Source organism: Delphinapterus leucas, chromosome 2 (genome assembly GCF_059928025.1).
Source record: "Delphinapterus leucas isolate spDelLeu-1000000601 "Yukka" chromosome 2, BTC_Dleu_Yukka2, whole genome shotgun sequence".
NCBI classification, from domain to species: domain Eukaryota; kingdom Metazoa; phylum Chordata; class Mammalia; order Artiodactyla; family Monodontidae; genus Delphinapterus; species Delphinapterus leucas.
In genome coordinates this window covers 86,495,672-86,518,793 of record NC_143130.1, presented here as the reverse complement: position 1 = coordinate 86,518,793, position 23,122 = coordinate 86,495,672, and the positions used below count along the sequence as shown (strand labels likewise).

At 37.6% G+C, this 23,122-nt stretch overlaps 2 pseudogenes; both read right to left on the bottom strand.

Moving 5' to 3' along the window:
• Positions 1-23,122, bottom strand: part of LOC111171843 (uncharacterized) — a 114,795-nt pseudogene that overhangs the window by 59,252 nt on the left and 32,421 nt on the right.
• On the bottom strand, positions 227-9,377 carry LOC149750191 (RAD52 motif-containing protein 1-like; annotated as a pseudogene).

Genomic DNA, 23,122 nt, shown 5'->3' with positions numbered 1-23,122 from the left:
GCTGCTCTATCATCATTGTGAATCCTTTACATGATACATGAAATCAATAACTCTTCCCAAACCATAAAAAACTATGGGTCAGTAGTGATACTGAAGCTACAAACACACAGATTATGAAGATTTAAATGCTGACTCCTCTGTAATCCCCACATCAGAGCTAAAACCAGGAGAATAATGACTAATAGAAATCAACAACCGAGTAGTTAGAGATAGTCATTGAATATTAGTTAGTTTCATTTGAAATTGTTGTACACCCCTGGGCTGTTAGTTCTCAGGCCTAAAAACAGCTCCTATCCCAGGACGCCAACATTAAAGAATCCTAATACCAACAGAACCAGGCCTATGTTGTGAACAAGTTATTCCACCACCCCTACAGAATTTGTTCTTGTCATTGTTCACATTTGAGCCATTCTAATGGGTGTCTCCAGAAGCCCAGTGGCGGTGGGGTGTTGGGAAGGATGCAGAGCTTCCCGAGGAAACCACAGGACCTGGCATTCTGGGAAATTCAAAAGTGCTAGTCCAGTTCTGGCAATCTGAACTCTTCCTCCTCAAAGCTGAAGTCAGAGACATTCTTCCTCCCTTTGGCCACATGGCTGACAAGAAAAGTAGCTGACCTGCAAAATGAGCACCAGTTAGGGTGGCGGGAGGGGGACACTCCTTACAATTATGCGAAAATGTTGCCATTTCCTCCAAACTCTCAGTATTCACATCTCATTATTCATTCACAACTGTATTATTAGGGGTTACCACTGAATCATTGATGACTCCAGAATTTCTGTACGAGGGGTTTGGGGCAGGTGAGCAATTCATTCTGGGAAAGAGAGTTTAAAACCAACTGAATGGCCCTTTACATTAGCATGGGAAGACTTCCCCCATCCCAACTTGTCCCAACAGAGCCATTAATCTAGAAAAAACTACAGTGTCACTTTTCAGAGGTCTACCCTGTGTGCACATATGGAGAACACACTTAGAATGTTAAAGTCAGCATGTTAAGTAATGTTCTTGAAATACTCTAACTAGCACCCAGTTTACTTTCTTCACAGTTCTTTTCATAATCTATTTAATTTTAGTCCTTTTTAATTCTCTGGTACACCTTTAACACCTAAATTCCAAGAGAGAAGGAGCTTCATCTTATCTCCACTGCCTAACACATAATGGTTTCTAAATGGAACTAATTCCAAGATTGGCCTCATTTAGGAGTGGATATGTTGTTATAATCAGGTTTCCAAAATCTTTAGTATCAATACGGAATCCTTTCCTCTCACATTTCACAGGAAGCTTGACTTCTTATGGCCCAAACATGGATACGTTTGAAGTTTCCTTGACTGATTTAAATTGAATTAAAAGTAAAATAATTATTTTGTACAGGAAGAACTTTCAAAATTTTTTCATTTTTCAGAACATAACCACCTTTTCTTTCTCTACTTTCTTCCCTTCAAAACAAACTTTGCAACATTGGGGTCAGTTAAATAATCAGAAATCTAGCCAAAAATTAAGCTCTCAATGACATGAAACACATTTTTTGCTCCTTTTAAAGAAAAATCCTATATGCAGTACATTAATGTTTTCTTTGAGAAATTACACTGACAACTTAATCCCTAATTCGAGGTATCCATATAACTGGTTTACAGAAAGGTTCTTTGGCAAAATATTTAACACAAGATATATATGAGATGTTGAGATCTGGGTATATACCTTACTTGAAAGGCATGAATACTTTTTAAACAGTGTAGCATAATCACACTTAAGACCATAGTTACTTTGTTCCCAAGTCCCTGCAATTCTATTTGAGGGGAGTTCTAAAATGCCTGCCTCTTCTCCTGTGTCCACAACCGTAGACATACACTGGTGGCCCTCAATCCTGCTCTCCAAACTTCAAATAAGGGGCCAGAGAGACAAGGTCCGGGACTTGGAAAAGTCCTAGAAATTCCCTGTCTCAAAAGCACTTTCAGAGTTTCACATTTCCCTAAGGAAGACAAGGCTGAGTAGACATGCCGAAGTCTTCCAAATCCTGCTGGTTGTTTCGAATTATGGCTACACTGGCTGTGTACCCCTTGAGTTTTTAACTCCACATACTTGAATTAAATCCTGTAGTTCATCTTCGGTTCTAGCATCTGTGACATCTTCACAGGGTCTATATGCCACAGCTGTTTTACCACTTACTGTAATAAAGTTTACAAGGATCAATTCAGAAGTTTACTTGTTTTAAAACTTCCTATATACAATGGTAGCGCCGAAAAATTAGACATTCTTTTGACTTCTAAAAGCAGAAAATAAGAGCATTTTCCTAGAAGTTCCCTCATCTGACACTTCAGTTTTTATCATAATTATTTGTGAAAACATATATGAGAAGTATCAACTTTGGTTCAAAAACTTTTTGATCTTAGAAATAAGAACTAAGGAATAAGGACATAGAAATTAAAAGCCGTGGAAACAAAAATGTTCAAACACAATACAATTAAATAGGACGGCATCAGGTGGGGGTCAAAGTGAGTTCAAACCTGGGAGAGACACCACTGGACTATAACAGATACTTCCTATTAGAAGCAAGGCAAGTGCCTACTCCTTGGGACCAAAATTCTACCAGATACACTGAACAAAGCTTTGGAGACAGAGACAGACAGACAGAGCCAGACAGACAAAGCATTTGAACACTCTACTGGCAGAAACTGGCCCATGTACCCTTTGGACAATACAGCTTTCCTCAAGGCAAGCTAGTGCCACCAGGCTTTTTGGTCTAAGGGGTTTTGTGTACATATAAGGAGTACCTTGGCATATTAGGCACAAACAACCCAGGCATTAAGTTTGCTTCTTAAAGGTTGTTACCCAGAGTTGACAGCTGATGGAGATTCTGCCTGATGACTAGGGAAGTCAAACTTCACTGGAAGGACTGCCCAGACTGGAAGGCCAAGACCAATCCAGGGTCAACTCTTACAAGCAAATAATCTCTCTGACAACTTAGCTAGGATTTCTCAGTCTCTCAGCCTGCAGGGCTGTGAAGCAGGGGAGCAATTCTCTTCCGGGAATCTACTAATCATAAAGTTTCCTTTGGGCACAGCCTGTGACATTCTCACCATTGTATAACTCGATAGGGAACACAATCAACGCTAGTCAATGGCATGACCAATTTCAAGACTCACAAAAACGTAGCCGATTTTTATATAAGAATCATATTCATCCAATATATCAGAAATGAAAACTGAAATTACACTGATTCCAAAAGCATAATCTAATAAACTCTTCAACAAGAAAACAACGGTAATAATAATAGTCAATATACTTTATCTGCTTACTATGTTTCAGGCATAGTTCTAAGCTTTTTACATTCATCACCTCATTTACTCTTACAATATCCCCGATTTGCTGGTAAGCTGAATTACTAACCCTATATGCAGATAAAGAAATTGCAGCTTACATATATTAAATACCTTCAAATGTCTCTGGCTACAAAACTCTAAAATTGCAACAACAACAAAATCTAAGAGACAATGTTAGGACTCAAACACAGGTGTCCAAGGCTTATAATCACTACACTATTCTGTATGAGAAGCAAGCAATTGAGGAAGAACTGGATCAAACACTTTCTGTATGAACTGAGGCCAGTCATTCTACATCTAAACACTGGGGACAATAATATTTGCTGTCGTTCTTCTCATAAATGCCACAAAGAACAAATTTAAGACTGTTGCTGTGAAAGCATATGGTGAATGAAAGAATATGTAATGTTTTAGATAACCATCATTTTCATCCAATTCACTTTTCAAATAAATTTATTTGCTCACTGAATCTGAAGCACTTCAACGACAATCAAAAAGGTCTTACCTAAAACCACAATCAGCAATTTCTGGAATGCATCTGTCATAGCTTTCTGAATAGCAAGCTTCTGGCTTACCTTCCTTCCCATAAGGAATGATAATGACCCTAAATCCAACCAAAACAGATGAATTTAAAATGCCTATATGAATAAGTGATTTCTAGGTTATACGTTTAAAACTAAAAATGCATCCGTGATTCTTAGATCATTATCTTAGTGATTAAGGGCAGGCACAACACTGGGGTACGGGTGAATGTCTCTGTTGCAGGTATACCCTGGCATGGCATATTTGTACTGCTCAGATCTATTCTGGAAGTTCCTAAAATACTACACGGGAAATGCAAACCAAGAACGTGGCACAAATCTCATATTACTCACAGATTTCAAATAGACAAGCAGAGGCTACACTGCTACAGACCCTGCTCTCCCGTGCGTAAAGGGCTGGACTCATACAGTGAGATAGATTTGGTTGTAGTGCAGATGATCTGGCCTCTACTCAACCATCACCCACGCAGGTGATGGTGGAGCCTCCTCCACCCCATTCGCTAACAGCCCTGCCTCTGACTTCAAACCCTAAGCCCAAGTGCCATGGATTCTAGGAAAAAACTCAGTACCAATCGGAATCCCCTTTCTAGGGATCTACATTTACTTTTTCCGCTCAGGCCCTTCCATAAGAGGCAAAGGACTGAACATTTACACAAGAGTTTATTTCAATCTTTAGACAATGATTTTGTTGGGATAACTGAAGGCCAGAAGACATGTGCATTTGAAGGACTGTTTTAGCCCAAAACAAATTAACAAAAAAAAAAACAACCTCAAAAAACAAAACAAAAAAACCTAATTTTCCCTCCTCCTAAGCTTCTTGGCAGGCAGTCAGTTCTAAAATTCTAAAGGTTAAGGTGCTGTCAGGTATTCCCTAAGATAAAAACCTATATTGTCGGGCAGAACAATTCTGCCCAGGGCTTTACTTGCTTAGAAAAGATGAGGATGTATCTGAAAAGTTGAGTTTCAGAAAGAAAGGAAAAAAGAGATATCCCACTCCCTCACCTCCCCACACACACACATACTGGAAAACAGACCTTCCTCCAACTTATCCAAAGGTTCCTCAGCCATGCCAACTCAGGGACTCCTGCACTCGTGGGAGGTCAACACCACCTCTAAAGCACAGAAGAACTTCAGGCTTTGCTTCTGAAGTGGTGTCACAATATCTGTATTTTGCCTTTTTTCAAGGTTATAAAGATCCCGAAGCTGTTAGGATTTTGAATTAAAGGCTAGACTTCAACATATACTGTTGTTAGAAATAAAAACTAAACTCCACCAATCCCAGGTGATAGCTTAGGTATGCTACCCCTTCAAAATCAACTGAGACTTGCAAATGAATGACTAGATATGGACAAGTATTTTTTATGATATACCATACAAATACTGGAGAAAATTATGGACACCACCATCCAAGTCATTGAGATTATCACTAATTCTAGTTGGCAGGCCAATGCTCAGATACTTCCATGTGGAAGTCTCTCACATCTCCTCCCCATAACCCTGTTCTATTCTTCTCTCTAAAGTCTAGGAGTTCAATGTTGAAAAGAGTCTGGTTAGTCAAAGAAAATCTACAGAGTTTACCTTGATGATCCTTTTTGACCACCCATGGAAATCAAAGTAGTAATTTGCCAATTCTTGGCATCTGCAGCTGTTTAGGGCAAGCGTATTATGTTGAACCGCCTTATGTCTGGTGCCGAGACGAACCTAAAGACATAAAAGACCTAAAAATATCACCACCCTACATAGAGACTTATTTTGGATATACCTGAGATTTATCAATACCAATTTTATAGAGTGGTTGTGAAGATTAAGTAGGACATTTTAAGCAATGTGTTCACAGTGATCCCTAAATAAATGTTATTTAGTATTTTTAAGTCAGTACTTTTCTGCATCATTTCCAGGGCCCCTGATTAACCGGGAGGTTCCCTGACCTCTGGTGGTGAAAGTGATGATGAAAGCAACCAAGGAAGCCTGGCAGAAGCCTATTATGGGGCTGGGGGTACGCAAAGGAAGTGAACTGTTTTACTCATCTCATCCTGTAGCTCCTGCTTGAGAATATGACGTGAAGAGGAGATAAGATGGACCTGCCACTGAATTAGGACCTTAATCTGTAGCACACCCTCCCCAAGTTACTAACTTCTGTAAGAAGAGGGAATATGTCTACCTCTATAAATGTAAATGAAGCAACGAAAAGAATTAGAGGTTCATCTGCATTAACAAGCTTCTTTGAGAGTGCAAATATTTCCAGTCTTAACTCCCTAAAGAACTTACATATTACTGTGGATTTGTGCATCACTAGTTCTTTCTTAAATGTCTATTTCCATTTTGAACATGGTATAGTATATAAATATAGTCATAAAAATTCAAATAATACAAATAAAGTCAAAGCATTGTTAATTCTTTATTGATTTGTTTGTGCATCTTCCTCTGTCACTAGTTTATGAGCTCCTTAAGTGCTTGAAGGAACCATGTATTATTCTTTCCTTGTTACGAGAAACAAGCATAAATATTGTCATATAATAGCGGAGTGATGGTCTGTTGACTGAGTGAAGGAATGAGTACATAAGAAAATGAAATTACTTTCTCCAACTGAAGCTGCCTGCAGGGAAGGAGAAATGAAGACTAATTTTTAAATGTTGAGTGTCACATGGGACGCTAGGTCCTGTGTGGTGAGTCATAATGGAGCTGTCCTGGACAATTAGGAAGCTTCAGAAGGGCTCTGAGCCCCTGGGTAGTAGAGACAGTTCACATCTGGGATAACCTTGCCACAGGTCTTCCTGGCAAACATTTCTCTTCATGTTACTGAGAAAAACTCAGATATATTAGGCCTTTCCTTCATTTTATTTTAAGATGTTATTCTCTTTTCTGTATTTATAAAAAACACAGGGGAAAAGGCTAAGAAGTATGTATACCTGCCAGTGAATAAAATAACACATAATTGGAACTTCCGTGCTGGTGCAGTGGTTAAGACTCCTTGGTCCCAAAGCAGGTGGCCCGGGTTCGATCTCTGGTCAGGGAACTAGGTCTCACATGCATGCTGCAAGAGTTCGCATGTCACATTTAAGGAGCCTGCAAGCCACAACTAAAGGAGCCTGCCTGCTGCAAATGGGGACCCCACATGCCACAACTGGGGAGCCCTTGAGCCGCAGCCAAGGAGCCCGCCTGCTGCAACTGAGACCCAGTGCAACCAAATAAATAAATATATAAATAAAATTGAAAAAGAACGCATAAGTAAATAAGGAAACAATTTCGGGGGTGTGGGTAGTAAACTAAGGCTCTGCATTAAATAAAGAAATCTAATATGAATGCCCTTTCCTCTCAACTCTATAGTGATTTGGAGAACATTTTCTTCATTACTCTATCAGTGACGGGCTTTATGCTGTGAAAATCTCACAACATACGCTTATCGAATGGTCTTAATGTCCAATATAAGAAAAGAACTCATTACTTACAACTGATACCAAGTAACTGTTTCATACTCTTTCCAGGACCATCTGTAATATCTGAGTGGTACGTGAAATGGTCGCAGGGTCCGTAAACTAAAGAATGTCTGACACAAAATCATTTCAATCCCAGGGAATACTGCCAGGATTGAAGTGGGTGTTAAACAGATTACAGAGGTGGGAGGTAGTGTACCTGGAGTCCCATCTGAGGAGAGTTCTCAGATTCAATATAGGTGAAATCAGTGAGAAAAGAAATACGGGTGAGAATAGGCAGCAGGTCAGTAGGAAGTAGCCAGAGCAAGAAGCCAGTCAGAGAAGACCCAAAATTACAAAGGGAAAGGTCTGGGAAATCTAAGCCTCACTCACTTATTCAGAGGAATTGGAAAGGTCCTTGAAAACGGAATGGTGACTGAATGGAGGCACATAATGAAATGTTAATTCTGGGAAAGTAAAATTGGATGGCATGTTGATATGGAATAAGGTTTCTACAATGCATTAAAGAATATTTTAACCATTTTCTGGAATCTGAAGGGAGTTCTGAATAGGCAGTTTGAGAGTGATGATGATGATGAAGCCTCCTTTATGTTACATTTAACCAAAGTTTGTCAAGCTCGGGACTTCCCTGGTGGCACAATTGTTAAGAGTCCTCTTGCCATTGCAGGGGCCATGGGTTCGGTCCCTGGTCCAGGAAGTTCCCACATGCCGCAGAGCAACTAAGGCCGTGTGCCACAACTACTGAGCCTGTGCTTAGAGCCTGTGAGACACAACTACTGAAGCCCGCGTGCCTAGAACCCATGCTCCACAGCAAGAGAAACCGCCGTGATGAGAAGCCCACGCATGGCAACGAAGAGCAACACCCGCTCGCCGCAAATAGAAAAAGCCGGCACGCAGCAACAAGACCCAACGCAGCCAAAAATAAATAAATAAATAAATTTTTAAAAAATTGTCAACCTCACACATTTAAAATCCACATAAAAGTAAATAAAAGGAAGACTCTTGTGAAGATTTCTTAAATTAAGGGGCAGCATAAAATGACATGGGGTTTAACATCAGTTAAGTTTGGGTTTGGCCTCTAGTTTCCACGTTTACTGTCATGAACCTTAAGTAAGTCACTTAACCATCCTGAGTTCGAGTTTCTTCATCTAGCAAAAAAGAAACAACTGGGGAACTGGGGGATCAGTGGAGCAGTGCATGTGAGAGCATTCTGTACACCACAGTGCTGTAGAAACGCTGGCCTTTTTTTTTTTTTTTTTTTTTTTCCCCCTGGAATCTTAGTTCCCAGACCAGGGATTGGACCCGGGCCCTCAGCAGTGAAAGTGCAGAGTCCTATCCACTGGACAGCCAGGAAATTCCCAATGGCCTATTAGTTTTAAATTCAGCACATCATCCCAGTAGAGCGAGGAATTCCACATTTGGACCCAGCTTCACTGGAGATGTGTGAAAAAGTTGCTTCTGGTCGCATGCCTTTTGGGCTCTGTGGGCATCCATTGCTGAATAAAACTTGATGATGGCATAGAACCCAGGACAGGCCACTGCTGCGTTTGGGGAGACTCAGACCGAATACAGAAGGCCAAACCTGCAGAAGACTGTGAAGAGAGAATGCTGTAGGGCGGTCCCACGCTAAGAAAGTGCAGTAAATTTCAGGCCCAGGAAACCAAACTGCCCATTCCCTTATATTCCCCCAGCCCTTTGCCACAGGTAACTGTGGTGAGCCTGGAACTCCAAACACTTCTCATTTCATGAACAGGTTTCCCTCTGAAATCCTAAGCTTCGAGAAGCATTAGGAGGCAATGACTTCTGTTGGGAACTATCTCTCAAAAGTCTATGGGGGAGAGCTGACTGCTCAGGTCATCTCTAGAACTAAGATTCCTCTCAGCGGAGACCACAGGCAGATGAGGTGCTGAAGCAGTACCCCGGGGAGCCCAGTTACTGGGGCGCGGGGCGGCTTCCTCCACCCCTGTCTCTGCTCCGGCTCATCTCACTTGCAAGGCCTCAGCCGTGGGTCGAGAGCTCAGCTCCCACAGCAGCAAGGTTTTGTCACCCCCAATGGGAACCGCAAAAGGTACCAACTGCACCATCCTATCGTCACAGTGCGTGCGCGGCTCAGGGCGCAAGCGAACTGCGCCAGAGAACGCGTGCCCGCGCTCTTTAAAAAGTTAGTGCCAGTAAATCTAATATATAGAAAAACACTTGAAAGCCCCTGAGTGTTTTGTAGATAGAAAAGCTTGAGATTCAGAGCAAGTTCAGAGCTTGACAGTCTAAGAATAAGCTAGCTCTCCATTCCATTAGAAGGGCTAGGTAACAGCCTCTGGTTATGGAACCAGAAACTCTCAGGCTCCAAATAGGACAGCATCAATTGTACTCTTTTTAAAATTGCAGAAACAAACAAAATATATTTACACTTGGCCTATAAGACAAAGGGTACTTGAGACCTAATGTATATAAAATCAGTTTACAAACTGTGAGGCACTACATCGATAAGTTCTCATGTGCAGAGGGCACAGCATAGGATATGAGGCCATTAATGTTAATTCCCTTCCCCCTTTCATTCCTTTCTCTTGTTCCTTTATGTATGCGGATCAGTTACATTATTAAGCTAAAAATGTAACTGAGATATTATTAGCTTAATAATGTAAACAAGAATCTGATTTTTAGCCAGGGGGTAATTCTTAGAAACTTAGGGAGCTGGAACTCTCAATTAGTGAATTAAAATAATGCAATTACATTATTAATTTTAAAATGTATCATCATTGATTAAAAATAAAAATTAAAATATTAAATTGAAAATGTATTAACCTGCAATTGAGACTCACCACAACGTGTGACGTCTGTCAGGCATTCACTTTCACAACGCAGCTTGACTGTCTTTCAGACAACCTCAATAATATTTTTAAATTGGCAGAGGCAGCAGGCCATAAGGCTAGGTAAGATCCTATAAATGGAAACACAGGTAATTAAATTCGTGGTAAAAGAATTACTTGAGTAGGTAGAAGAGGTAGGCCAAGGCCACCACAGACCACTGCAAAAAGGAGTTCTTGGGGCATATGGACTGCAGAACTGGATAGGGGCCGGTTGGCCAATTGCTGCTCTTGACTGTTGGAAATAAATATAGAGGAGGAGAGAGGTGCCCAACAGAAGGATTAGGATGGCAGTAGGTATGGTATGCCTAGAAAAAAGTGAATAGGGATTAGAATTGAGTGACATTGATCTGTAGTTTAATTCAGAATTATCTCCTTCCAACCCAAAATCCTCACTTTGGGTTGAGAGTACACAGGAAGAAGGCAGACTTCTAAGAAGAGTCTGAATAAGACCGCACCTTCTGGAGTCCCTTTCTCAGGTCCTATTTGTGAGCAGTAATATATTAGAAATTATTCTAGTCATAAAAGAGCATCGTGTGGTTAAACAATAACAGAGATCGCATTGGCCAAATCTGGACAAAAGGAACATTCGAAAGAATAACTTTATCATTATAATAAGGTATAACATAGTTAATTGAAAAAAAAAGCACATGAGTTCATAGTGATACTCAAAATGAAAAGTGGGGGAGCTCTTCTTTATAGAATAATGTCAGCTAATAAATGCAAAAGGAAAGACAGTATCAGGATAGTGTCATTTTGCATCTATCAATGTAATAATCGATTCACACTAGGATTATCATTCATGCACAGTTGGATGAAGAGTTGTTTGAAAGTACGATCTTCACTGATCCCAAAGTATCAACCCACATATGATTTATCAATTACCAAGGGGAAAAATAACTTTACAATGGAGAGATATGGAAGATACCACCTTAATTAAGTGATCAAACTTAGTCCTGGGACACCTGAAGTGATGAAGTATGAAGAATACATCACCTATATAGTATTCTTCTCCAAAATATTTACTTTGAATCTAATGATGAAACAGACAAATACTGATTGTGGGGCAATTTCACGACAACTGGCTTAGATTCTTCAAAAACGCCAATGTCATAAAAGACCAAAAAAAAAATGTGGTAGAGAAATATTCCAGATTAAAGGAAACAAAGGCATGACATGCAATGCCTAATCTTTAATTGGACCCTGTATCAAAACAAAACAGACTTAAAGAATGTTATTGGCTTCTGGTCAAGATGAAGTTACAAGGACCAATTTAACCTCCCACCTGAAACAATGAAAACATCAGAAAGAATATACGAAATAACAGTTTTCAAGAAACTGGACCTCAGGCAATAAAAGTTCAGTGATCCCCAGGAAATGGGAAATAAATGAAGTGATCCCTATAATTGCCCTAACTTACTTCTCTGAGAGAGTGCCCTGGTCATCGTACAGGAAAGAGAAGTCCAGGCAGAGCCTGGTGGACTCCCTGACTGAGGAAATGGAGCTGACAGTCTGGGAAAACCAAGGTAACTAGAGTTCACAAAGCAGACTACCAGACAGAAAAGAAGTGCACAGACAAAGAACTCTGGAGATATGCAGAGGGATCTCTTGAGAATTCAACAAAGTATTTGTCAGTACATTTGTGGGAGGAATTACTTGATGCCAGGAAAAGAACCACATGAAAGGATTAATAATAAGAATAACTGGATATCACACAGGGTTGTAGGAATAACAGCTGTTCCTACAAGTCAGACTGGAAACCCTCATGATACTCAGAAAGGACTTATCTCAGTAGTTGCAAATAATGAGCTCCAGACTAAAGGCTACTTGGAATCCTACCCAATGAATCTTAAAAGCTAGGCCTAAAAGAATAAAATTGTTTTGAGTAACTTATTTTCACCCAAAACAAAGGCCAAGCATTTTACAGGAATATAAATATATATATCACACAAGAAACTACAACTCACAATATCGGGGATCATATGAAAAATTGTCAAGCATGCAAAGAAGTAGGAAAATATGCCCCATAGTGAGGAGAAAAGGCAATCAATCAACACTAACCCATAATCTATACAGATGTTAGAATTTGCAGAAAAGAACATTTAAAAAGTTATTATACCTGAAGTAAAGTTATTATAACTGTATTTCACATGTTAAAAAAACCCAGACTATACACTGAAAATGTTAAGTATAGGCGTGGAAAATGTAAAACAGGCCCAAATTGAGCTTCTAGAGGTTAAAAACCATGTGTAAATGAAAAAGATATTGAACGAGCTTAATGGGAGATTAGACACTGCAGAAGAAACGGTAAGTGAGCATTAAGGCATAGTAATAGAAACTATCCAAAATGAAACAAAAAGAGTAACAAAACAAAACAACAACAAAAATGAATAGAGCATCAGTAAGCTGTGCAACAACTTCAAGTCGCCTAATACATGTGTACTTAGAGTCTATGAAGGAGAGGAGAAATACAAACATTTGAAGAAATAATAGCCATAATTTTCCCAAATTGGTAAACACTATAAAGCCACAAACTCAAGAAGATCAATGAAATTTAAGCATAAGAAACATGGACAAAACTACACAAAGGCACAAAAAATAATCAAATTGCTCAAAACCAGCAATAAAGAGAAAAATTTAAAAGCAGCCAGAGAAAAAAACTACACAATACATGCAGAGGAAGAAAGAAAACAATGACAGCAGAATTTCTGTTGGAAACAACGTAAATGAGATCTCAGTGGAGTAACATCTTTAAAGTAGTGAACTGAATTCTATCAAGCTAGAATTCTATACCCAGATCTGTCAAAGCCAAAGCAAAATAAAGACTATCTCAGACATACAAAAGCTGAAAGAATTCATTACTAGTAGAATTTCACTATAAGAAATTTTAAAATAAGATTTTTAAGCAGAAGGAAAATGACACCAGATTGGAATATGGATCTACACAAAGATTAAGAATACAGGAATAGGGACTTCCCTGGTGGTTCAGTGGTTAAGAATGTGCCTGCCAATGCAGGGGACACAGGTTTGATCCCTGGTCCGGGAAGCTCCCACATGCTGTGGAGCAACTGAGTCCGTAGCCAGCAACTACTGAGCCTGCACTCTAAAGCCTGTGTGCCACAACTACTGAAGCCCACGCACCTGGAGCCTGTGCTCTGTAACAAGAGAAGTTATCCAATGAGAAGCCAACGCACTGCAACGAAGAGCAGCCCCTGCTTGCCACAACTAGAGAAAGCCAAGGCGAAGCAACAAAGACCCAATGCAGCAAAATAATAAATTTTAAAAAATACTTACAAAAATTTTTAAAGGATTTTAGTCATTTAATATATGTCTCTGAACACAATGGAAATAAATTAGAAATTAACAAATCTGAAAAAGCTCCAAATATTTGGAAACTAAACAACACACTTCTGAATAACTTTGTGGTCAAAGAAGAAATCAAAAGGGAAATCAGAAACTATTTTGAACTCACTGAAACTGAAAACATAATATGTCAACATGTGGGATATTGCTAACGCTGTACTCAGCTTCCTCAACATCCACCTTAATCTGGGAAAACGAGAGCAAGTTAATCACAGAGTAAGAGAAGAAAGAACACAATAAAGCTCAAGGTAGAAATAAATAAAATGGAAAACAGAAAAACACTATAGATATTAAAAGGATAATGAGAATATTATAGAATACTTTATACCAATAAATTCAAGATGAAATGGAAAAATTCCCTGAAAGACATGCACTACTAAAGTTTATTAAAGAATAAAGGTATTAAAGAAATTGAATGTGCAGTTTAAAGCCTTCCAACAAAGAAAGCTTCAAGTCCAGGTGGCTTAACTGGTAAATTCTACTGAACATTTAAGGAATAAAATAATGCCAGTGCTGCAAAAACTTTACCAGAAAGTTGAAGAGAAGGGAATATTTCCCAACTTTTTTATAAGGCCAACTTTCACCGTATCAAAATTAGACAATGACATTACAAGAAAACTATAGGCCAATATCTCAAATGAACATAGAGACAAAAATTCTTAATAAAATTTTAGCATATCAAATCCAGTAATATATAAAAAGATGAAACATCATGACCAAGTGGGGTTTATCTCAGGAAAGAAAGGTTGGTTTAATAGTTGAAAATCAATTTACCCAACTTAGTACACTATAAAAAAGAAAAATCTGGACATCTCTGGTGGGGCAGTGGTTAAGAATCCACCTGCCAGTGCAGGGGACATGGGTTTCAGCCCTGGTCCAGGAAGATCCCACATGCCACAGAGCACCTAAGCCCGTGCACCACAGCTACTGAGCCTGTGCTCTAGAGCCTGTGAGCCACAAATACTGAGCCCATGTGCCACAACTAGTGAAGCCTGTTCACCTAGAGCCTGTGCTCTGCAACAAGAGAAGCCACCGCAATGAAAAGCCGGCATACTGCAACGGAGTTTAGTCCCTGCTCGCCACAACCAGAGAAAGCCTGCATGCAGCAATGAAGACCCAATGCAGCCAAAAATAAATAAACAAATTAAGAAAAGAAGGCAAAAATCACATAATCATTGCAATAGATACAAGAAAAGAGAATCTAACATCCATTCCTGATTACAGAAAAAAAAACCCTCAGTAGAATAGGAATGGAAAGAGACTTCCTGAACTTGATAAATGACTTCTACAAAAAAACCTAACATCATATTTAATGGTGAAGGACAAAGTACTTTCTCTCCAGGATCAGGACAAAAGCAAGGATGTCTACTCTCATTACTTCTATTTGACATTGCACTGAAGGTTCTAGCCAGTGCAATAGGGCAACATAAAATAAGCCATATTCAGAATGGAAAGGAAGAAGGGGAACTATCTTTATTTGCAGATAACATGATTATGTAGAAAACCTGATAGAATCTACAAAATTGCTACTGGAACTAATAAATGAGTTTATCAAGTTTGCAGGGTACAAGATCAACATACAAAAAGATTAATTTATCTCAACAAACAATCAGAGATCAAACTTTTAAAATACTACTTATAATAGAATCAAACATATAAAATACTTAAATAAATCTGACAAAAGATGTAAAAGACTTGCACACTGAAAACTGAAAAATATTGCTGGGGGAAATTAAGGAAGACCTAAATAAATGGAGAGATATAATGTATTCATGGATCAGAAGATTCAATATTGTTAACACATCAATTCTCCCCAAATTGATTTATAGATCAAAATCCCAGTAGGCTTTTCTATAGAAATTGACAAGCTAATTCTAAAATTCATATGGAAATAAAATTTAGAATAACTAAAACAACGTTGAAAAAGAACAAAGTTGAAGAACTAACAGTAACTGATTTCAAGGGTTATGAAGCTACACTTTCAAGACATTGTAATAGTAGGGTAAAGATAGACAAAAAAAATGAAAGGAACAGAATGGAAAGTTCAAAAGTAGAGAGATGTGGACAACTGATTTTCAGGTTCAAAGGCATTTAAGTGGAGAAACGATAGTCTTTTCAACAAATGATGCTGGAACAATTGAATATCCAGGTGCAAAACAAAACAAACAAAATAATAACTTCCATCCAAACCATATACAGAAATGAACTGAAATTGGTTCAGAGATCTAAATGTAAAACATAAAACTTCTAGAAGAAAACAGGTGAAAAATTTTATGACCTTGAGTTAGGCAAAATTTCTTAGATACAACACCAGAAACATAATGCATAAAAGAAAAACATAGATAAATTAGACACCGTCAAAATTAAAAATTTCTGCCCTGCAAAAGACACTCCTGAGAGAACGAAAAGATGAGTCACAGAATGGGAGAAAATACTTAGCCACTTGTATATTGGATAAAGGACTAATTTCCAGAATATATAAAGAACTCTCAAAACTCCAGAAAAATATAGATTAAAGATTCAAAGATATACACATGGAAAATAAGCATATGAATAGTTGTTTGACATGATTAATCATGAGGGATGCTACAGTGAAATACAACTACACACCTATTAAACTATCTAAAATTAAAAATACTGAGCATAGCAAGTGTTGGCCGCAACGTGAAGAAAATGCAATTCTCATACACTGCTGGTAGAGATGTAAAATGATCAGAACGGTATGGAAAACAGGTATGTTTTAAAAAATAAAACATACACTTACCAATGATCCAGCCATTCTACTTGCAGGTATTTACCCAAGAGAAATGGAAGTATACATCCATACAAAGACTTGTAAACAAATATTCATAGCAATATTATCTGTTATAGACAAAGACTGAAACAACTCACGTGTACATCAATGGTGAATAGATAAATTGGAGTACATCCATATAATGGAATACTATTCAGCAATAAACAGAAATGAATTACTGATATATACATCAATATGGATGAAGATTAAAATAATCATGCTGAGTTAGAAGCCAGTTAGAAAAAAGTATACAGTGTATGATTCTATTTACATAAAATTCTAGAAAATGCAAACAGAATGCAGATCAATGGTTGCATGGCGATTGGGAAGGGCAAGGAATGATAGGAAGGAAGAATTATAAAGAGACATTAAGAAACTTTCTGAGGTGATGGACATTTTGATTTTGGTGATGTCTTCATGGTGTGTATGTATGTGTGTGTGTGAAAACAGATTACAGTATGTCAATTATACCTCAAAAAGCTGTTAAAAGAAATGATATTATATGAGAGAGACAATTGGGGAAATTTGAATAGCAAGTCTTTATTAGGTAATATTATTGTGTAGGAATTTAATTTCTTCAATACTGTGTGTTAACAGTATTGTAGTTACATAGGGAAATAAGTTTTAATATCCAGAGAGGAGGGCATCTACCTGACAAGAGAGGGATCGCAATTGTGGCAGATGTTGTGGGAGGCTGAGGAAGATGAGGCTAGAGCAGTGACCAATGTGTGAAGGCGTGGTGAAGACACTCATTTGTCAGCTGACCTAAGATGGTTGGAATAGAGTGCTAAATGCAGGACCCTTTCCACATACTAATCTCATGCAATCCCCTTAACTAGCCTTGGCATAACAGAAAGTTTCTATTCGCTTGTCATATTGGAGGGATGATGGCACAATTTAAGGTGCAGTAAGTTGTGTAATAAGCTGTCACAATAGGGTCCTACAGAAATAGATTTTTAAACTGCAAAAAAATGAAAGTTGACCCTTCCCTCAAAACATATATGAAAGTTAACTCAAAATGAATCATAGACCTAAATGGAACTATACAACTTCCGGAAGAAAACATAGGAGAAAATCGTTGTGATTTGGGGTTAGACAATGGGGTCTCAGACAAAGATTTCTTAGATAAGACACAAAAAAGCACAAACCATCTAAGAAAAATTGCTAAGGGACTTCCCTGGTGGTTAAGACTCCGCATTCCCAATGCAGGGGGCCCAGGTTCAATCCCTGATCAGGCAACTAGATCCCACATGCATGCCGCAACTAAGAGTTCACATGCCACAACTAAGAAGCCCATGAGCCGCAACTAAGGAGTCCATCTGACACAACTAAGACACAGCACAAGCAAAGAAATAAATTAAATAAATATGAAAAAAAGAAAAATTGCTAAATTAGAGTTCATCAAAAATTTCAAACTTCTAGTCTTCAGAGACACTTTAATACAATGAAGATAAGTCACAATCTGGGAGAAGATATTTACTAAACAAATATCTGAGAGAAAGGACTTTTTCCATTGCTTTTTATATAAAGCACTCTTAAAACTCAATATAAATATCCAATTAAAAAATGGATTTGAACAGACAGTTCATTTAAAAAGATGTTTGCACATGAATAGACACTCAACATCATCAGCTATTACAGAAATGCAAAATGTGGCAAAAAACACGAGATGCAACTACACACATTCTAGAAATGCTAATTTTTTTTAAAAAAACATATATAAGGATCAGTTGACAATGTGGAGAAACTGCAACTCTCATAGACTGCTAGCGGGAAAGCAAAATGGCACAGGCACTTTAGAAAACTGTTCAGCAGTTTCTGAAAAAGTTAAATATGCACTTAGCATATGATGAAGCAATCCCACCCTTAGGTATTTTACCCCAAAGAAATGAAAACATATGATCGCACAGAACATATGTTCACACACACATGTGAGTGTTTTCAGAGGCTTTGTTCATAATAGCCAGAAAACTAGAAAAAACTCAAATGTGCATCAAACGATGAATATGTAAACAAACTGTGTATCCACACAACTAGAATACTACTCAGCAATAAAAAGGAATGAACTACTGACAGGTGCAGCAAAACAGATGAATCTCCAAACAGACTGGTAAGTGAAAGAAGCCAAAAACAAAAGGCTATATAACACATGCTTTCAGTTATAAGATATTCTAGAAAAGACAACATTATATGGACAAAAATCCGATTGTTGGTTGCCAGGGGCTGGTAGTGGGAGGAGGATGGATTGACTACAAAGGGACATGAGGGGTCTTCTGGGAGTGCAGAAGTTTTCTTTACCTCAAATGTGGTGGTGGCTACAGAAGTGTACTTTTGTCAAAACACATCACACTGTATATTTAAAAATAGTGAATTTTGTGAAATGAAAATTATACATAAATAAACCTGACTTAAGAAAATAATAAAACAAACCTAAAAAAACAATTGAGTGAAAATAAATGTCAGAAAAATCAACTTACAGTTTTTCCAATTCAAGGGTCATCATGAGGATGCCCTCAATTGTTGTGACACTTGTGTTGTTCCCATGTCTCTGAAGGAGAAGCCCAAACATGCATGATATAAAACCCAAAGACAAAAATTCTAAACTTAAGAAGATACTTAACATGTGATTACTTCAATTCTGGCTTCTGACATGCCATAGATGATAATTCTAAAGAACTCTTACTGAAGAAATTTAAATTTGCATCATCAAATGAATGACCATGGTGCTGAACAGCAAAATCATTTTTTATTATCCGAACTTCTCATTTTCAATTGCATCTACCTCTTTGGTCACTCATTTAAAAACAATAATGTACCCCTTATTCCTTTTTGCTTTCTGGGATAAATAATATTCCTACACGCATCTACATCTTCCATAACTATATGTGTTCTTCAACACTGTCCTCATTCTCTGCTGGCTGTCTTACCCGTATATGTTCTTTCTTAATCCTTTTGTTTGCCAATAACTCTTATTTTCAATAACCCAGTTAAAATCTAAATTATGACTTTTTAGGCAAAATACTCAATCTCTGACGAAAGTAAAAAAGAGCAGAAATTATATTTTGAGCCATGAAAGTGTTGCAATACTTACAAATATTTTAATGCTGGCAATTTAAAAAGATAAGAATCTTCAACTGTTGTCAAAGGATTACAATTGAGAATTCTGAAAAATGGAATGGAATTAAAATTATCTGCATTTTCAATTACTGCCATGAAAGCTTATATTCATTTTTTCTGGTATGGAACTTGAAGGTCAAAAAAAACCCATTTTCTCACTTTACCTATAAATCACCATTAGAATCTTTAAAACACTCTTTCATTGGGAACCACCCAGGTCTCTAAATGATAAAGTGGAGAAAAGAAACAAAGAAAAACATAGAAAAAAAGTGGCTAGCAAAGAAAAAACATGCCAAAGAACTTTTCAGGTTCAAAACCATCAAAGTGCCTATGCTGGTAGGAAGCCCTCGCTCTGTAAAAAAGTACTATTTCTAGTGTCCTCCATAATTCAAGGCGTTCTTCTTTCATCTCTACGATTTTTTTTTAATTTAATGATTTAAACTACCCAGTTAAAGACAAAAATAGGGCTAATTCCTTGGTTCTGGAGCCTAAGAAGAAGAGATAAATCCAAGAGGAACAGGTGAAAGCCATACTCCCATCACATACTCCCATGTGTATACGTGTATCACAGCCTTTGTTACTGTGTATGTAATCACCTGTTTACTTGTCAGTTTCTTAGACTGTCAGCAACATGAGAGCAGGGATCACACTTTATTGTCATTATTATTCCTCTGCCTGACACAGTGCCTAATATTTACTAGGTATTTACTAAATGTTTGCCGAATAAATAAATAACATTTTGTTTATATATCAATAAAATAAACAAATTAATTTTGGGGAGCAAAATTTTATTCCAAAATGCTGGGATGGATTTCCTTCTTAGTACTTTCTTTCTTTTTTTTTTCTTAATTCTTTAAAACAAATAAGGGGGAAAAAAAACCCAAAAGAAACAGGAAGAAAGAAAAGAATATCTGACTTTAGGTTAACTCTACTCAAGAATTATTAACGTATTTTTCCAGAATATTAGAAAGATAACTATCAAAACTAATATCTTTTGGGTTGCCAGGCATCTGTGATCAGCATTTAACAGTTAATCCTCACAGTAACCTTATGTGATAGATATATTACCCCATTGTACAAATGAGGAAACTGAGGCACAGAGAAGTTTCATAACTTGTCCTAAGTCATCAAGCTAGTAAGAAGCAGAGATGGAATTTGAACTCAGTTCTGACTCTAAAGCCTGTGTTTAACCTGAATGAAAAAAAAAGTGGGCGTGTTTTAAACACCTGTTACTTGAACCTTAATTTTGAGAGCACTAAATATAGAAATACCTTTTCAAACTTCATCTACCCATCTGGGAAAGCCTCTAAGAGAATTATATTTTCTCATTTTGTTTTTTTATTTATTTCTCTTTTTATTTTTTCCTTAATCATCTCCCATGACAAATATTTAATTAGCCTATGGTCATTGAGACTTCAGAGATTTTAAAAAACATTGCAGGAAAATCAGTAAAAATGATGGAGGAAGGACATCTGATAATTCATCCCTCCATAGAAGCAACAATACCAATAACAACAACAACAACAACAATAAAACTGGCAAAAATGGTCAGAATCAACTTCTTCTGAACTCTGGAAATTTAACCAACAGGTTGCTGCACATTGGGGAGCAATTTATTCAAGGAAAACAAATTAATTTCTGTAAGAACAATAAGATCTGTGTTGCCTGAACTTGTCCTTGACCTTTGATCTCCATGCCAGTAGTAGCCTTGAAAAACAGTCCACATCCCTGGTACCAGAAGGAGAAGCATGGACTGGGATGGCCTTCAAAGCCTCATTCCCAAAGAACTATCATTGTTTTACATGTCTTGTGGTCCCTGGAAGACCTCACTTGAAAGGCTTGCCTGTGACCTGACTGAGAGCTGTCTAGTGAGAAAAGCCGCTTCTCAGGTGGCATTACTGGAAAACATTTGCAAGCAAATATTTTAACATGACAGTTGCATGAGGAAATGGATAACAGTTTGGGGCAAAAAACAGCCCAGCGAAAAAGCTTAAAAAGAAAAGCTGAGACATGAGATGTCCACAGAGGCTCTTAAATGTTCCAATGTATTCCTGGGAAACTGGAAGACCACAAGATATATTCCTGGGAATGTAGGAAAATAACTGTTAGCATTAATAAATGAATTCAGGAAGGCTGTGGGATATAAGATCAATATTATATCTACACACCAGCAATGAGTAATCCAAAAATGAAATTAAGAAAGCAATTCCATGTGTAACAGCATCAAAAGACATAAAATACTTAGGGAAAACTTTAACCAAGTTAAGTGCAAGATTCACACTGAAAAGTACAAAACTGTTGAAAGAAATTGAAAAGGATCTAAATAAATATAAAGACATGCTGGATTCATGGACTGGAAGATAATCTTATTAAAATGTCACTACTTCCCAAATCGACCTATGGTTCCACTGCAATTCCTATCAAAATCCCAGCTGATTTCTTTCCAGAAATTGCCAAGCTAATTCTAAAATTCATATGGCAATTCAAGGAAACAGAATCACCAAAACAATGTTGGTAAAGAACAAAGCGGGAGGACTCACACATCCTGGTTTCAAAACTCCGTTCAAAGCTACTGCAATCACAGTGTGGTACTGGAATAAGAACAGACATGTAAATTAATGGAACAGAACAGACATTATAGAAATAAACCCTCATATATATGGTCTATTGATTTTCAACAAGCATGCCAAAACAATTCCATGTGGAGAGAACAGTCTTTTCAAATGATCCTGGGACAACTGCACATCCACACACAAAATAATGAAGCTGGACTCCTACACTTCACACCATATATGAAAATTAACTCCAAATGGATCAAATATCCAAACGTAAGAGCTAAAGCTATAAAACTCTTAGAAGAAAACACAGGAGTAAATCTTTATGACCTTGCTTTAGACAACAGTTTCTTAGATATTATACCAGAAGCACAAAGAACCAAAGGAAAAATACATGAATGGGATTTTATAAAATTTATAAAGTTTGTGCTCCAAAGGACACTATCAAGCAAGTGAAAAAACATATAGAATGGGAGAAAATACTACAGGTGGGAAGAATAAGAGGCAGCTGGGAGAAGAAAAGCATAGTAGTTGCTAGGTGTGACAATCTCAAAATTTTGAACTATTACAAATAAAACAGCCACCCTGAATCACCCCAAAGGGCAGACCCAAGTCTTTTTGTTTTGAGTGTTTATACCTTTCTAAATCTGAGAAGCTGCCAGGATTCTAGTACATAGCAAAAAGTGATGACAGCACCCTGAAGTGTGTCAGCTTTTGTGTGTACATAGCTATCTAAAGGAAACCAATGATAGTTGACTGGGGGAGCATTAGGGTTGCTCTGTGATGACAGCTCAATTTGCCTTCATAGTGTGGCCACACCTCCCTCATTGATATTCTCAACAATGGGGTAAATAATTTAATAGGGATAAGGCTTTGATTTTCCTCTTATTCTCTCTTAGTCCTTATGTTCTTGGTACAATATTGATGTACCACAGACAAGGCAGCATGTGAATGTTCTCTGTCTCGTTAAGTTATATAGCCTTTGTACATTGTAGAGCCCTTCAGTTTCTAAAATCTAGGAGCTTGTATTGTTAGAACCAAAGAAGTGACTAAAAGAATTTTAAAAATAAGCCATCAGTCTGCACCTGCATAGGTGAATGAAGGAGAAACACTTTAAAGTCAGAAAAAAAAAGTAT